At 55.8% G+C, this 16,344-nt stretch overlaps 1 long non-coding RNA gene across 1 annotated transcript; it reads right to left on the reverse strand.

Moving 5' to 3' along the window:
* Positions 1 to 676: 676 nt before the first annotated feature.
* LOC112544262 (uncharacterized) lies at positions 677 to 7,507 on the reverse strand. Its single transcript, XR_003087575.2, has 3 exons — positions 7,378 to 7,507; positions 5,922 to 5,990; positions 677 to 1,623 (listed from the first exon to the last, which is right to left on the reverse strand). It is a non-coding gene; the product is annotated as an uncharacterized LOC112544262 (long non-coding RNA).
* Between the last annotated feature and the right edge of the window lie 8,837 nt (positions 7,508 to 16,344).

The following is a 16,344-nucleotide window of genomic DNA, read 5'->3' on the forward strand; positions in this document are numbered from 1 at the left end:
CAGCCCCCCACTCAAGAAAGCGGGGTCCTTACCATTTACTCAGCAGCCCAAGGACTGTCCCCAGCCTTGGTGTCACTCCCACCTGCAGAAGAAGGCCCCGAGCCACAGAATTTGACCCCAGGCCTTCGGGGTGTGGCGGGAACATTGCAGGGTTAGGAGTGGTTCTCTGGACCCAGGATTCAGGTGTTTGGGCTGCTGGATCTGGTCCAGCTCTAAGGGACAAAAGACCAATCCGAGCGCCTTTGTTCTCTGAGCGCCTGATGAAGGAGAGGGAGCACTCTTATCATTTTAGCATAGGTGGGAAACTGAGGCACAGGGAGAGCGGAAGGGCCTGCCCAAGGGGAAGCCAGGGGTCCTGACAGCCAGTTCCTATTTCTCTAGCCCACCAGGGCTTGTTCCTTTGCCAGGAGGGTGACTTGGTTCCAAAAGGCAGTGGGGGCACACGGGGATGCAACACCACACTGCCATGTGCCAGAGCTGGCATGGGGGGGACAGGAACTGCAGCCCGTAGGGGTCACCCCAAGAGGACAGCAGCCTTGGCCTCAAAGCTGATGGGATTGGCTGGCCCGAGCTGTGACATCTGATGAAACTTGCCCCCGGGGGTCCTCCCCTGCCTCTCCAGACAGAGCCTTTGCCCCCTCCCCCCTTTACACAGATCCTGGAGCTGGGGGAGGCAGCAGGAGGGAGAAATCAAGGGACAAGAGGAGACGGGGATGGAGAGCGGCAGTTGGGGATGGGAGAGGCCAGCATGAGGCTGGACTCCTCCTCTGGGAGCCCCCAGCCAGGCCCGTCTCCATGGAGACAGCCCCCTCCTGAGGAGCCTATTCCAACCAGATGACCTCGCACCTCGTGTTTCTCCTCCTGCACGGGCACCGAGGGGCAGGGGACACATGGGCCAGCCAGAGGGAAGATCAGCGAGTAGCTGAATTTGAGGGCCACATTACTAGGGGCATGATGAGAGCATCCAGAGGCTGCATGGGGCCAGGCGCTGCCCCAGAGAGCTCCCAGTCTGACCAGGCACTAGAAGGATCCTTATCCCTCCTCTACAGATGAGGGAAACTGAGGCCCAGAGAGACGAAGAAGCACAGCCAAAGTCATCCACAGAATCAGGGTACAACCCCTCTCCAATACTCATCCCCCACCCAGCCTCACTGTGGTCTGACCCCTGGCCACAATGATGGTCACACCGCTTGTTATTTAATCGTTTGCTCGCTCGTGCCCTCCAAGGGAGAAAATCTGAACAGCCACGGAGGTAGGGGTGCTCCTGTCAAGGAGCCGGGCAGGATCGTCTCAGCCCAGCTTCCCAGCTGGTTCAGCAGACCCCTCAGGGGACCCCTTGACTGCTGCTCACTCCAAGTCCTGGGAGCTAGGACCCCTCCCTCGTTGTGACCCCAACCTGATTTGCTTTACCTCCCCCCCCCAACCTCCGCCTGTTGCCCGTGGAACAATCATCCTCAGGGGATTTTTCACAGCGACAAATGACCGGCAGTGGTGGCTCGTCAACGCGGAACGGGGTCTTGACAGGCGGACAAATGGAGGCAATCGAGGAGCCTGCAGCGCAGGGCTTTGCGGGGCGGCTGCTGATCTGATTGTTGGCTGAGTGATTGCTCGCCGGGCCTGGGGCTGCGGAGACATTTAAAGGGACAGGGGCCGTCCTCAGCATGATGGGAGCATCCAGAGGCTGCATGGGGCCCGCCAGCTCCTTCCATCTCTCTCTCCTGTCTAGGCCAGCGGTCACCAAGCAGTAGATCAGGATCTACCAGTAGATCTTGGAGCCTCTGACAGGGGATCCTGACTGGTTTGGCCTGGAAGCTGTCAAGCGCTGGCACTTCAGTTGCCCCTCCCCCTCCCGCCATGCTGCATCTGCCCTCTGCCTCGGAACTGCCCCCTGGTTGCCTCCTGCTTGCTGTGCAAGGTGTGGGAGGAAGAAAGGGGGGTGCTGATGTCAGGGTGTCCCTCCCTCCCCCCCACCTCTGTACCCTGTCTCCACACAGTGAGAAGGGGGTGGAGCGAGCTTGGCAATGCCCGTCTCTGTCACTCGCACACACTGTGTGTGTCTCTGTCATTCTCACAAACACACACTGTCCTTCACACTCGTCTCCTGACCCAGCACACACGTGGGTTGTTATTGTGACTTCTTGTACTGCTTGCAAAGTGGGTTAGTTTTGCTTTGTGACTGGCCTGTGCATTTCATCATTTTCATTTCTCTCTCGTGCTTAACTTTCATTCTTTGAGTCGGGAGTTCTCAAACACCCAACCTGTCGTGGCTGGAGTCATTATCCCTGTGGTAACAGCTGCTCCTGGAGGTGGCTGGCATGTCCCTGCAGCCCCTGAGAAAGGCAGAGCGGGGAGGGGGGTCTCCACATGCTGTCCTTGCCTGCAGACACTGCTCCTGCAGCTCCTACTGATCAATAGCGGGGAACCGTGGCCAGTAGAAGCTGAGGGCTCAGTGCCAGTAGATGAGGGGCAGCATATGGCACCATGGATCCGCTGCTGTACATGCCAGCTGCTTTCAGGAATGGTGTACGACTAGGGGAGAATTAAGCCTGCCTTAACTTCACTGTGCCACCACCCAGAAGCCCTCTCATTTAAACAGTGCCCAGTCAGAGCCTGCTTCCTGAACCCCTATCCCAGCCCTGAACCTCCTCCTACCCCCACTCTCCTGTCCCAGACATGAGTCCCCCTGCACCCAAACTCCTTCCCAGAGCTTGCCCCCTGAAACTCCTGCTGGACCCCAATCCCCCATCCTGGGCTAAGCCCGGAGCCCCTCTCACACTCTGAACCCCGTGGCCCAAGACCAGAGCCTGCACCCCCACCCCTACCCCAGCCTAGTGAAAGTGAGTGAAGATAGGGGAGGAAGGGGGATGGAGTGAGCAGGGTGAGGCCTCAGAGCAGGGGTGGAGCAGGGGCAGGCCCTCAAAGAAGGAGGGGGAGGGAAGTAGGGCGAAGGTATTTGGGTCTGGGTTTTCAATGTAATTAGCACTTAAATTGAAAAAGTGATCTTGTGGTTAAAAAGGTTGGAGACCACTGGTCTATGGCAAGGGCTCAGGGCCCACATCCTGCATCAGAGAGAGCTTGGCATGGGAGAAATCTTCTCCTGCAACATGGGAGCGCTAAGGGCAAGGCACTGGTCACACAGCTTTCCTGGGGGGGCCCCGGGGGAGTCACTCAGGGCAAGATTTTGATACCAATGGGAATTAGGCACCAAAGTGACTCTGAGGCAGGCTCCATGTGGTTTTTACCTGGCCTCTATCATTGGAATATCAGCACATTTCCTAGCCTCTCCAGTAATTAGCACTCCTGTGAGCTTGGGCAGATTGTTATACCCATTGCACAGCTGCAGAAACTGAGGCAGAGAGTGACCAAGGACCAGATAGCTTCAGCTATTGAACTCTCTAGATCCCATTGATGTCAAAATCCAGCCCTAAGCGACTTGCTCAGTGACGCCCAGAGTATGGAACCCCTGTTTAATGCTCCCTAGATGCTGGCCAGGGGCCTTCTACCCACCTTCTGCTGGCTCCCTCTCAAAACTCTCTGGAATGTGGCTCTCCTCTCTGGTCTATTTTAAAGGGACACAATCAGGTTTTTTTACTTTCTTTCCCTTCCTCGTTGACTGTGCAGCTGCAGGCCAGAGCTATCATTAAGGCCTGACTGTGTTGGCAAATAATTCCCGCCCTGTCGCCTTCTGAGTGTCGCTTTAGTCTGAAGAGGGAGAGGGAGAGGGCTTTCCCGACGCCCCACCCCACCAAGTGGGAGCTAACGCACAACCGCAGCACGTCGCACCCACGTTGGAGACTTAGACCCTGGTGATTCTGGGCTGGGATGCCTGCCACCTTGCACGATGCTGGCAGCATGGCCTAGTGGCACGAGCGCTAGCTGGGCACGTAAGAGACCTGCGCTCTGCAGATGGCAGAACTGAGGCTTCCTTTTCTGGGCTTCAGGGTTTTGCCACCCGCGAACGCCTTTGCAACAAGGGGGGCAAATGACTACTGAAAAGCCCTCGCGAAGCACCAGGCGCTGGTATTATTACCATGTTTAAAAGCCACTTTGTGCAGCAGGACAGAAGAAATATGCAGAATTACTGAGTTGTGCCAGCTCAGGGCAGGATTCTGTAGATTTGCTGGGGTGTTGTTAATTTCACGAGGCTAAATGCCCATTAATCTCCAATATTGGACTTATTTACACGGCTCCACTGGCCCGGAGCTTCATCGACAAAAATTAAAGGGAATATATTTTGTCTGGAACCCCCTGCGGTTGCTTTCATTTCCTCCCTCAAGTACCTTCGTCGGGGACAATTAATTCCTATGGGAAGGGGGCCAACATTTAATTATCTACATCAAAGAGATCCCCGTGTAAACAAACAGCCCTGTTATTTACTAGCCAGCTGGGCTCACTTGCCTTCAGCTGGGATGAGAGTATTTTCACGTTTGCCATGAAATGTCTGAGTCAAAAAATAACAGGAGGAAGGGGAGAAATCTGCCCATCAGCTTCTTCAGAAGTTAATATCCCGCCGGGTCTTAAAGGGACCCTGGGTTGTTTGCGTCATACGCTGTAGTGTCTACAGCTGATGTTGAACCCTTTGGTGGCTCCTTCTGTATGTAGTTTAAGCACAGAACCATAGAACTGGAAGAGATCTCAGAAGGGCATCAAGTCCAGCCCCCTGCTCTAGGCAGGACCAGTCCCAACTAAACCATCTCTAGAAGGTGTCTGCTTAACAAGCCCTGGTGTTGATGTGGAAGTGGTGGACTGGGACCTATGACTCCTGGATTCCTAGCCTCATCTCGGCATGGTCCAGGTCCAGAAATTAGAGCAGGGAGCTTTTTGTGGATTCTTTACTGTTCTGCCACAGTTTCACTCTGTGGCCTTGAGCAAAATCCCTCTCGCCAAGTGCTATGAGATCTCAGGATGAAGAAAACTCTATGGGGGCAGCTTGTGACTGAACAATTCCCAGAGGGAAGATCCTGGATTCCAGCCTGGCACCCTCAGCCAGCGGGGCAGCTCTGAGCTACTTGAGCTACTTAATCTCCAGGAATAGTGGGGTCTATGACACACAGAAAAGAAATTAAGGTTCCATCCAGCGGAGGGGGGGGGTGGCGATGCACATGCCCCAGTCTGGCGGTGCTGGCTTCCATTCAGAGCCCTGCAGTTGCTGGCACATGTCCCTTGTCTGTTGCTCACTCTGCCCAACTCACAAGTGCCCCCTCCACTGGGACGCGCTTGCCTCTGGCAAAGTCTATTGGGAAGTGCTGAGCCACGGCCAAGTAGGAAGTGGAACACTCATCACCGATGGATGCTTCTGGCGGGTGTGCCCAGCCCAAGGCCAACCAGCACCAAGACAGGCTGGGCTGTGCTTGTCTGGGAGAGAGCTGCCCATTCTGCCTTAGCCGGGGGGAACCACGAAGCCACAGCCACCGGCCAGGTGCAATCGCAAACCAGAGCTGGAGTCTCCTCTGACGTTACTGGAGCAAAGTGCTGCAGCGTGTCTGGGAGCAGCACCTGATTTCCTCCCCCTCGAGTTTCATGTTCTGTCTTGATCCAGGCAGGCTGGAAAAACCTACAGGGCCAGCATCTGTCACCAAAGCTCCACTGACATCACTGGCACTGAACTGGTTTCCAGCAGCCAAGCAGGATCTGGCCCTGGCTTGTCTCCCTCCTCCCTCTGTATGATTGTTACTTCCATTACTGCAGCAGGGCTCCTAACAGAGATCAGGGCCTTGTTGTGCAGGGCGCTGTACGGACCCTGACACAGATCAGGGCCCTCTTGTGCCATGCTGCAGACACAGGGTGAGAGAGTGTTCCTGCTTCAAGGAGCTCATGGCCCGGACCAGGCAAGGGAAGGAGGATTAGCGCTGTGTTGCAGGCAGGGAAACTGAGGCACGGAAAGACGCCGTGACTCCCCTGCAGTCTGTGGCAAGACTCACCCGGAACCCCTGAGTCCAACACCTTCACCACAAAGCCAGGCAGGAGAAACGGCCAGCCAACCAGTGAAGCTGAATTCAAAAAGAAAGGACTTTAGAAGGTTAGTTAGGTGGCCGGAGTAGGAACGGTCAGAGTTAGCGGTGTCTGGGCACCGATTCAGCCCCCTTCCAGGGCCGCCCAGTGCTTCAAATGGGGCCTGGGTGGGGTGCGAACAATCCAGCGTGGAAGCTGCGATGAAAACCTGCCTGGTAATGCCCCGGTGCCGGAGGTGTTTCTGCGATGGTGAATCTGCCTCCCCTGCTTTTTGAGTACTTGGCTCTGCCACCTACACAATGGACCTTTTCGAGCCAGGCTTTTTTATTAAGGGAAAATACAAAAGTGCTGTGAGATCTCAATTGTATCATGTGCCAGGACAAGCGCCCTGCCCCCACCCCCTGGGGGTCTCCGCCTTTCGGACACCAAGGACCTATGGCAGGAAGAGCTCAAAGACCAGACACCCCTGGCTGAGAAATACTGATCTGCAGGGCTTGAACCCACAGGTTGCTGCCACCTGAGTCCCAGCACATCTGGCAGCATGTTGCAGGAGCAGACTGTTAGCCCAGCTGGGGCCAGAGGCCACATCTGGCTCTGTTTAGAGTACCACCCCCCTGCAACCTGCTCCAGCTGCTCTTATCTGTTTGCAATGAAGCAGCCGAGGAAGTAGGGTGCAGGGAGTGCTGCAGGATTTGCACCCCGGTTCCCCAAACCTGGGGGCCGGCCCTGTGGCTGCCTTCTCCAGCCCCAGGTCTTGGCATGTGGGTGGCCCCCATGGGGTCCTGTTGGCCTCATGTGCTTTGCCAGCCTCCGGCTCCATCTGTCCGTGGGCCCTGTCACCCGCCAGCCCTCGAGGTCCCATCACCTGCTGGCCCGACCATGGGTTCTGCAGCTCGCCGGCCCCGCTAGCCCCAAGGTCCCACCATTGGCCCAGGGCTCTGCAGCTGCCCCCAGTCGTGGCCCCAGCCTGGGGAGCAGTGAGGGTTGCCAACTCCCCCAGACTGGATGCCACTTGCAGTGATGGAGTCTTGCCTGGGAACGTTGGCAACTTGATCTCAACAGCTCTCTGGGAAAGGGGGGTGCAGCTCGGCACCCCCTCCCAAATAGTTCCAGCACCGCTGGCAGTGGCTGCTTTGGCCTGAGAAGGGGCGGGTATAGTGCCAGGCTGCCAACGGTTCTCCTGAGGAAGGCAAGTGTGGAAGGGGTGGGGCTGATTTCTGACCCTTTTGATTTCGGCAGACGCTGAGGGGCACAGAAAAGCCGCCTCTCGAAGGGGCAGCGGAGGCGGGACAGGCTCTGTAAAGGCTTTTGTAAAGGGACAAGTTTGGCAACCTACATACAAGCGCCGTTACCTGCTCCCCCTCCCATGCTCGGCTCCGATGCCCCTGCCAGGCTCCCCCGAGCTTTTAAATAACCTGAACCAACCTGACGTAGAGATTGCATCATTTCATCCAGGAGGTGAGGCAGCACCCAAGTCATGCCGTCCGCATCAGTCTCTCCCATCCCAGCTGTAAACTCCTCCGGGCAGGGAGCTGTTTCCTGTTCTCAGCGCCTCTCCCAGCAGCACAATGGAGCCTGCAGAAAACACTAATTACTAATTAGAGTCAGGGAGTGCGGGGGGGGGGGGGAGAGCAGACAAGGGGCTCGCAAATCCATCAGAGCCAAATGTGGCGCTTCCTGCCCACTGGCTGAGCTTAGAAATACTCCCACCCCGGCGGCCCTGTTCTCCCACAGCCCCGGTTCTCTGCTGCCCTGGACTTTGGGCCCTGCCTCTTGTGCTTCACTGCCCCCGTGCAAATCGGCCATGAAACGTTGCCCGTGCAAAGCGTATGATAGTGGCGAATCGGCTCCTCCACCCCAACGGGGAGTCCCCCAGCTCTTGCCCAAGGATATTGCAAACCCATGAGGAGTCGGGCCTGTCCCGTCAGCTCCCAAAGACTCCACCGCGTCTGTGCATCGAGCCTGCCAAGTTTCCGAGGCCCGTCCGTCACCCGCGAGGTGCTGATGCCGTTGGATGGGGAGCCCGCCGCATGCGGGTGCTGGATGGATGGGCTTTGGCAGCAGGGATGAGGGCGGCTTGCAATCGCGTCCGCAAATGCATGTTTCCCTTCTGCTCCAGATTAGAAGTGAGAGGCCTCAAGAGCCATCAGTCCCTGCTAGTCAGATCCTCCCGCCAGTCATCTGCACCGACGCAACCCAGCTTCCCCGTGCCCCTTCCGTCGCTGCCTCCGGACGGAGAACGTCCCACCACGGGCACTGGAGCCGCTGTGCCGTGCAGACAGGTGGGAGAAGATCAGTCCTCCTTGCCAATGGTGAACCTATGCCAGTGCAGTCCGATGGGTTTTAGCCCTGCCTCCCCTCCCGCCCAGGGGCCCCAGTCCGCAAGGGCCTTGAGGACTTTTGCTCAGGATCTACCCCTCACCACCCAGCCAGAATCTGGACTGAGAAAGGCCCCCAGAATCTGGGAGTAGAATGCAGGGTCCCACCTCCTAGCCCCCACCTGCAACATCAAGGCCCTGTGCCTTGAAACAGTGAAAAAGATGCTCCGCAGTTGTGGTGCTTTACACATTCAAAGCGCGACACAAACATCAACTAATTAGTGCTCCCCGCCCCCGTGGGAAGGAGGTGAGAGCCTCTTTTCATCTTCGAAGCACTTCCCTGACTCTCGCTGATCAAGTAGGCAAGGAGCGTGAGGGTCCTCAGCTGTCTTTTACCGACGGGGGAAACTGAGGCACGGCACAGCACCTGGCCCAGGATCACCCAGCCAATTGGGCACTGAGCTCGGAATGGGTCCCTGAAATACTGCTGCGGCTGCCCAGTACAGGGTGCAGCTCCTTATAAGTAGGTTGGTGTTAAATGTCTGCTGGTGTTAAATGTCCCCTCTGGGGAAACCAGACTCTTGGATGGGCAGTGCTTCCATGGCGAGCCCTTAGCAGGCTGCAGTTCTCAGGTAGCAGGCCCTAGTGGTTAAATCAGCAGGCTGGGACACCTGGGTCCTTCTGTCAGCCGCTGACTGTAAGCACGTCGCTTTCCCCTCTCAATGCCTCAGTTTCCCCATCTACTTTGCAACGGGGTCTTCCAAGTGAATGAGCCATGGGCTGCAAAGCACAGTGGGATCCCTCAGTTAAAGCAATGCAAAGCGTTCCCTGGGTGGAACGATCTTTTCCCTCCCCATTCTAGAGCGCTCATTTCCAGCAGGTACGAAAAGCCGTGTGCACACATCCATCCTGCAGGCAGGGCAGCCCCTAAACCAGCCAGCAGCCTGGCTTGTGCCAGTAACAGCTGGAACCGCACACTCAGGGCTGCTTCAGCTCAGAAGCCAGCTGCTCTCAACCTGCCACCAGAGACAGGCTCACATCGCTGGGGATTCAGCAGCGGGGAACATGTAACATGTCACTCGGATGACCAGTGGGTTGCACACACTGTGATCAGCTTCTGTTCCCTGGTGTAAATCCAGAGTAATCTGGAGTGACTCTACAGACTCCCCATTTACACCAGCATAACTGAGATCAGACTGGCTCTTCTCTGTTAGGCTATGCCTACACAGCAGTGTTATCCCAAAATACCACAGTCTGCATCTACACAGCAAGCTGTTATTTTGATATAATATCAAAATAATGTCAAGCGGGAGGACTTCTACTTACTCTTAATTTTGTAACCTTTTATTTACGAGGAGAACGGGAAGTCGGAGGAAGAGGGCTCTAACTCAGTCTTCCCGCTGTGTCGATAGCGCCAAAAGCCGAAAGAAGCTATTTTGACGTAAGCTACGCAATTGACGTAGCTGAAGTTGTGTAGAGCCCAGACGTGGGGTGTGTCTATACTCACACTTGAGCCACAATATTTTTGTCGTTCATGGGTGTTGACCCTCCTCCTCCATGAATGACAAGGCACTTGAAAGTGCGAACGCAGATTTATTGGCTGGAGCGCTCTCCGGCCCACAGGCCCCTCCGCAGAAACTTCTGTGGGGGGGGTGCTGTTTTTGTAAATGTGGACCACAAGGGTGTGAATGCACTCCCCATAGTCCCCCGTGTAAGCGGGGAAATCAGCCCCAGCCTTCCCCCGGCCAGCCAGAGCAGGCGGGAGGGAGGTTCGGGCAGTGTACTGCTCCTGCCTTCCGCTGGCTGGTGGGAGCATATTTGCTTGGGGCACCATGAGGAGGAGGGGGTGCTGTCACATTCTTCGCACCCCCCTGTGTCTGGGCCTGCCCACAAAGCGAAACCCGCTCCTTGGGGGTGGAAGTAGTTTGTTGGAGAAAGTGCCAACACAGAGCGTTCACGCCCTTTTAGAAGGTTGTGTCGACAGCCTTGTTGCGAAAAGCCGCGTCATGTGGACAGACCCTTAGAGGGCGGGGGAAGAACAATCCAGCTCTTGCATGCTCAGCCTGTGGTCTGGGCTTGGAGCTCCCAAGAAGGGCCCCAGAGCCGCCTTTTCAGGGGGTTATTATTAGGTGTCTTACGGTAGCATCTGGAGGCCCCACTCAAGAGGAGGGGCTATAAAAGGTTGCAGGCTTTCATACAGGCTAGGCAGCCTTACCTAGTGGCTGGAGCACTGCAGAGACAGTTTGGGCATACCGGTTCTGTTCCTGGCTCTGAGGCCTGGCCTGCTGCATTACCTTGAACAAGTCCCTTTCCCCTCTCTGTGCCTCAGTTTCCCTGTCTGTAAACTGGCAATAATAGCACTGATCTCTTTGAGATCTGCTGGTGGAAAGAGCTGGGGTTATTGCCATGATTAAACTTGTCACGCTAATGTCCTGGGGAGAACCTATGTGTAAGGGCTTACCCCTAGCAAAGCCATGGTCCCTTTTGATCGACTTTTCTGTCATACTTGTCTAGACAAAGCCCAGGTGACAAACAGCGTCTGGGCCCAGAGACAGTGGAACACAACATAGAAGAACTATCACCCGCCTTTTACAAGTGGGAAACTGAGGCACGAAGCACGTAAGTGATTTGCCTCTGTCAAGTCTCACGGAGCATTTCAACTTGTTGCCTCCTAAATCCCAGCTCTTTGCTTTAACCACTAGGCAACTCTACCCTGCTGGCCACCAGCATGGATTCCAAGGGGTATCTGCATTTATTGGGCTGATCCGGAACGGGGGGGGGGGGGGGGGGGGAAGCCTGTGTGATCCATCAGCTCACAGCTGCTGGGTGAAGGCTGCTCCCAAAGGCTGTGGAGCCCCCTCCACACTGGCTCCCCCCCCATGCAAGTGAGCTCATGGCGATCCTTCTGCTCTGTAAGCAGATGTGCACTGCCCAGATCAATTAGCTCCTCCGCCAATCCCAATCAGCGCAGCCCCAGGCGATGCCAACCCAGGGACCCAGCTGGGTGCCATTCATGTGCCACACCAGCCCCCGCCGAGTAGCCTTCGACCTCTCATACAAACCCTCCTCCGCTATGCTAACTGCCCCCAGCTCGCTTCCAAGACCCATGCCCCCGATCAGGGCAGCTGGCTTTGTTTTCCTTGCCCCCTGGTTCTCCCAAATCAAGCCCAGGGAGGGGATATGGAGCAGATCCTCCACCAGCATCCATGGACCTGGCGCCACGCGGCTCCCACTCCTAGCTGGTGACTGTGGGCCTCGTTGGACCGCAGGCCAGAGGCCCCCCTGCTGCAGTGCATCAGTGATACTGCACTGAAGTCAAAAAGGATCTGGCCCTGCCGATGTCGCAGGGCGGGGAAGGGAAAGTATTGGGTGCTTCAAGTCTGCAAGAAAAACCCCCCAAGCCAAAAATCTGGCGGTGCATTAAGAAACGCGGTTATATAATCCGCGGAGAGGAGTTTAATTTGTATTCCCAGCGTTGCCGCGATCCACAGTGCACAGACAAGGCAAGAGAGATGGATACGGAACCGGAGTGAGATAATGGAGGAGGGAGGGGAGGGGAGTGCCGTGGTGGGGGAGGCGAAGAACGGCTAGATCTATAGGTAATGGGGCGGGGGGCCGGAGAAGTAGCGAATGAATGGAGAGGTAATAATGTGGAGCCAGCAGATGGATGTGGGATGGGTATTGATCTGACAGTTTAATTCATTTGAGGTCACCTCAGTGGAAGGTTGCGGGAGAGCAGCCGTGTTTCCCAAACAGATCAGGGCTCCTCTCCAAGGCTAGGATGGAGATAATTGGGTTCAAACCTCCCCCCAGGGAGGGAGTGGGGGGGGGGCAAATGTAAATTTTGCCTGCCAGTGACGGCCGCTGGTGCTGAGCCAGCATTGCTGGAGCTCCCGGCATGTCCCGTCCACAGCCCCTTCCTGGGAGTGGAGGGAAGGAGGCAGTGGTTAGGCAGGGGGCTGGCTCCATTCACAGGCCCCCGGGGAGACCCACGCCCTTTCGCATGGGGATCATGGCCTGTCACCCCCGCCAGCTGCTGCCCCTCACACTGGGATGGGGGCGTGAGCGTTTTCCAGTGGTTATATTGGGGGGGGGGGGGAGCCAGGACTCCTGGGTTCAGCATAAAGCTGCAGGAGGCAGCGTTGACTACTGGTTAGAGTGAGGGCGTGCAGCAGCTGGCACACTGGGACTAGGCCCCTCAGGGGCTGCTGTAACACACTAATAATGACGCCCCTGCTCATGGACTGGAAAGGGGTGAGGTAGAATGTCTCCCTGCCCCCCCAGCAATGCCCGTCAGCCCAGTGTCTCTGCTAATGGAGATGGGGCATTTCAGCAGGTCCTGTGGCAGGCGCTCTGAGTGCCGGCAGTTACACACGGACAGCGTCGCCCCCGTCTGCAGCACCTTACCCAGCAGATGTTGACCAGCAACACTAGGGAGCCGTAGGGAATGCTGAGACCCATCCGGCTCTGGTGGACGGAAGGCCTGGCAGCCAGGACTCCTGGGTTCTATTCCCAGCTGTGGCGTCTAGGGCTGTGTCTAGACTACATGCCTCTGTCGGCAGAGGCATGTAGATTAGACACATAGGCAAAGGCAAATGAAGCTGCGATTTAAATGATCGCGGCTTCATTTACATTTACATGGCTGCCGCGCTGAGCCAACAAACAGCTGATCAGCTGTTTGTCAGCTCGCACGCTTGTCTGGACATTCCCCCTGTCGACATCAAAGCCCTTTGTCGGCAGCCCCAGTAAACCTCATTCCACGAGGAATAACGGGGCTGCCGACAAAGGGCTTTGATGTCGGCAGGGGAGCGTCCAGACTAGCACGCGAGCCGACAAACAGCTGATCAGCTGTTTGTCGGCTCAGCGCGGCAGCCATGTACATGTAAATGAAGCCGCGATCATTTAAATCGCGGCTTCATTTGCCTTTGCCTATGTGTCTAATCTACATGCCTCTGCCGACATGTAGTCTAGACACAGCCTAGGGGTTAGAGCAGGGGTGCTGGAGGTCAGGAGTGCGGTTGTCTATTCCCCACCTCAGGAGAAAAATGGTGAATGAAGTGGGCCTGAAGGGGGCCTGGGAGTCAGGACTCATGGTTCTATCCTTGGCTATAGGAGGGGAGTGGAATCTAGTGGTCAGAGCAGAGGGGGCTGGAATGCAGGAGATCTGAGGCCCTGGAGGTTTTTCGCCTTCCTCTGTAGCATGGGGTACAGATCACAGCTGGAGGATTTTCTGCATCTTGGGGTCTTCAAAGTATTTGAAGGCTTCAATATCTGAGATATAGGTGAGAGGATTATTCTAGGAGGGGTGGGTGAGATTCTGTGGCCTGCACTGTGCAGGGGGTCAGACTAGATGATCATAATGGTCCCTTCTGACCTTAAAGTCTATGAGTCTATGGATTCAGTTCCTTGCCCTGCCTCTGACTGACCATGTGACCGTAGGCAAGTCTCTGTGCCTCAGTTTCCCTTCCCCAGTGCAATGAGTGTAGTGCCACTTGCTGCCCCCTCCCCTAGGGAGCTGTGAGGTTTGGTGAGTTTTGTAGCAGCCTGGCACAGAGGCAAAGCGTTCTGCCAGTGCACAGCATGGTGGTAAAGAGAGCCACAGAGTCCTGGAAACAGCCTCGGGGTGACAGTGCCGCTACCCTGCCCTTAGATCCCTTCCTGTCCCACTGCACTGAGGGCTCGGCTCTGCAGCGAGGGGATTGTCTTGCCCGATGGAGATGAACTTTTCCCCTGCTGCGTTTATTAGCGACTCCAAGCTGCCAGCACCCCCACCCGCATGTGCAAAGGCAGGTAAGTGCCATCTGCCTGGCGCATGGGCTTCCTCCTCGCCGTTTTTAAATGCCAAATGCAAACCCTTTCGCCGCGGCCGCCGGGTGCTCCGAGCCAGGCTGCCCTTACCGCTGGCATCCAGCCCAGCTGTAAATCAAGTCTGAAGGGAAACATGCCTCTCCTTGGAATCGCCCAGCGTACGCCTTCGGCTGCCATCACAGCCAGCCCCAGCACGGGCACAAAGCCAAAACCCCGAGGCTGCCTGTGAGTGGCCCAGACATCGCTGATGGCAGGGGCATCAGGTCACCGGACTGATACCAGCCCGGAAAGGCAGTGGTGAGAGGGAATCCGGTGCTGCCAGCAGCTTCCCCTCTCTGCACAGGTGGAGCCACTCAGAGGGCTGCAAACTGGGGCAAGCCCTGCGCTCGGGCCAGGCCTGAAAGCAGCTCTTTGGGCAACCCCCCTGCGAGGAGTTGGTGGGTTCTCCGCCCAGGTCCTACCCAAGTCACAGACACTATCGGTGGGGCGGCACTGGAGAGTGCCCCTTGGATCTCAGCCGTTTGCCAGTATCTGGTGTCTCAAAAAAGATATACTGGCATTAGAAAAGGTTCAGAGAAGGGCAACTAAAACGATGAAGGGTTTGGAACGGGTCCCATATCAGGAGAGATTAAAGAGACTGGGACTTTTCAGCTTGGAAAAGAGGAGACTAAGGGGGGATAGGATAGAGGTCTATAAAATCATGAGTGGTGTGGGAAAAGTGAATAAGGAAAAGTTATTTACTTGTTCCCATTATATAAGAACTAGGGGCTACCACATGAAATTAATGGGCAGCAGGTTTAAAACAAATAAAAGGAAGTTCTTCTTCACACAGCGCGTAGTCAATCTGTGGAACTCCTTGCCTGAGGAGGTTGTGAAGGGTAGGACTATAACAGAGTTTAAAAGAGAACTAGATACATTCATGGAGGTTAAGTCCATTAATGGCTATTAGCCAGGATGGGTAAGGAATGGTGTCCCTGGCCTTTGTTTGTCAGAGCGTGGAGATGGATGGCAGGAGAGATCACTTGATCATTACCTGTTCGGTTCACTCCCTCTGGGGCACCTGGTATTGGCCGCTGTCGGCAGTCAGGATACTGGGTTGGATGGACCTTTGGTCTGACCCAGTATGGCCGTTCTTATGTTCTTGCCCAGCTGTTTCCAGTTGCATGAGAAATGGAGGCCGTGAACAGAGATCTCCTTTGGTGCTGTACAGAGGACAGCCATAGAATCCTCTTCCCCTGACCTCAGGAGAAATGAACAACAACTGGGAGTCTCATCCTTCTGAAATCCCCACGCCTGCCCCCCGGCAGCTCAGTGCCCAAGAAGCCCTGACTCTCGGCTTCCTCTCAGGGTCACACAACTGCTTGCCCTGATTTATGGCCACCAAAACACATCGCTCCTTGCCCGCAGCCTTTGGAACTAGGGAAACCCATCTGCCCAGCTCAGCTCTGAACTAGCATGTCCCTTTGGGGGCTGCCTCAGCCTAGGCAAATGTGAACCTGGCTACACAGGCTTTAGCTGCGCCCTCCCTGCGAAGTGTGTGGGTGGAGACACATGGGGTGCATCTAGACTGGCGCGATTTTGCGGACATACTTTTAACGGAAAAGTTTTTCCGTTAAAAGTATTTCTGCAAAAGCACATCTAGATTGGCACGGATGCTTTTGTGCAAAAAGTGCTTTTGCGCAAAAGCATCCGTGGCCAGTCTAGACGTGATTTTGCGCAAGAAAGCCCCAATCGCCATTTTAGCCATCGGGGCTTTTTTACGCAAAACAGTTCTTCCCTGTCAACACTGGCCCTCTTGTGCAAGTATTCTTGCGCAAGAGGGCTTTTTCCCGAGCGGGAGCGTGAAAGTATTTGCACAAGAAACACTGATTTTGTACATTACAAAGTGAGTGCTCTTGTGCAAATTCAAGCGGCCAGTGTAGACAGCTGGCAAGTTTTTGCACAAAAGCGGCCGCTTTTGCACAAAATCTTGCCAGTCTAGACGCACCCATGGTGTAACAGGGAATGAATCTCTACTGGTACACCTGATTGGGCCAGCCGTGTGTGCTCTGAGGACACACAGGAAAGTGTCAGAGGCCCAGGAGGGAGTTGGGCTTAAACGCATGTCAGTGCCCACAGCGGACTGTTGTTCTTTCCTTTGAGTCGGGGATTGCTTTTGGATCCGAGAGTCCCTGGTGGGGCAGCCCTCAGCACCTTTCAGAATAACAAGAGCCCAGAATGGATTAGCCTTTTGGCACTGAATGCAGCTGTCAGTCCCAAAGTAGAT

Source organism: Pelodiscus sinensis, chromosome 24, assembly GCF_049634645.1.
Source record: "Pelodiscus sinensis isolate JC-2024 chromosome 24, ASM4963464v1, whole genome shotgun sequence".
Lineage (NCBI taxonomy): Eukaryota > Metazoa > Chordata > Testudines > Trionychidae > Pelodiscus > Pelodiscus sinensis.